The 1,362-nt window shown below is 42.4% G+C and overlaps 1 pseudogene; it reads right to left on the reverse strand.

The window, feature by feature from the left end:
• Positions 1 to 404: 404 nt before the first annotated feature.
• On the reverse strand, positions 405 to 522 carry LOC126093104 (5S ribosomal RNA; annotated as a pseudogene).
• Between the last annotated feature and the right edge of the window lie 840 nt (positions 523 to 1,362).

Here is a 1,362-nt window from a genome sequence, read left to right on the forward strand (position 1 = left end):
ACGCTTCAGGAACGGTGATTTTAACGTCGTAGACTGGCACTGCTGTATAACAGTTATGCTTATCAACATATTTATACAACTATATCCACGGCCATTAATAATAGTAATAATAATAATAATAATAATAATAATAATAAGGCCTTCGGTATGTTCTGCCAGTACTGAGTTTGAAATGTATGCAAAATATACCATAGGAGAATATAAGCACTCCGTCCTCAGGGCACAAGTGACCCATCGGGACCATCCGACCGTGCCATCCTCAGCTGAGGATGCCGACAGGAGGGTCATGTGGTCAGCACACCGCTCTCCCGGTCGTTATAATGGTTTTCTTCGACCGGAGCCGCTACTGTTCCGTCGAGTAGCTCCTCAGTCGGCACCACGAGACTTGAGTGCACCCCGAAAAATGGCAACAGCGCATGGCGGCCCGGATGGTCACCCATCCAAGTGCCGGCCACGCCCGATAGCGCTTAACTTCGGTGATCTGACGGGAACCGGTGTATCCACTGCGGGAAGGCCGCTGCCCAAAGGAGAATATAGTACACTAAAAATTGTTGTGTATATTTCTCAGTTTTGTAACCACTAGCCTACACAGTAAAATACACACGTACAGTCCACTCCTTTGCAGAAGCACGTGAAGAAAAAGCAAGGACTAAATTAATTTACTATTTATCAGACAAGGGCTGCTGCTGCTGGCGGCTCTGCTGCGCTTCTTCTCGGCTCGGAGGCGGCCCCTTTACGCTTTTTGCTAATCTACAGAAAGGAGTGGTTTAGCCCAAACAAAGCAACAGCTCCCAGTTCAAAGACCTGCGTGTATCCACAAAAAAAAGTTACGCGTGTGATAGAAGAGCGACGGCGTGGTGTACAACTAATTACTTCACCGAGGTATAGCAGCACTGTTGATATTTATTGTCAATAAATGAGGTATCTTGCAGACGAAATCCAGGAACAACGACCAGGAATACTGAGTGAAGTGATGTTACTCCACGATAACTCCCACCCCCATTCTGATAGACTGACAAAAAACTCTATACACGTGCTGGGTTGGGAAGTTATTCCGCACCCACCTTATTCACGTGATGTTGCGCCCTCAGATGTTCACCTTTTCCGTACTCTATCGAACAACCTTCAAGGAACTTTGTAACGACGGAAATGCATATCCTCCTATTTCCATCTATTGTACTATAAATTTGTTTTCCTTATTTTTGTTACCTGAATATATGACATTTCTGTGTCTTTACATATTGTAATTGTTTTACTATTTGTATATATATATATATATATATATATATATATATATATATATATATATGCATTTATGTCGATGTATAATTGGTTTGTTTCGTAAATATTATTTGTATTTTT

The sequence above is a fragment of the Schistocerca cancellata genome, chromosome 7, assembly GCF_023864275.1.
Source record: "Schistocerca cancellata isolate TAMUIC-IGC-003103 chromosome 7, iqSchCanc2.1, whole genome shotgun sequence".
Classification (NCBI taxonomy): Eukaryota; Metazoa; Arthropoda; class Insecta; order Orthoptera; family Acrididae; genus Schistocerca; species Schistocerca cancellata.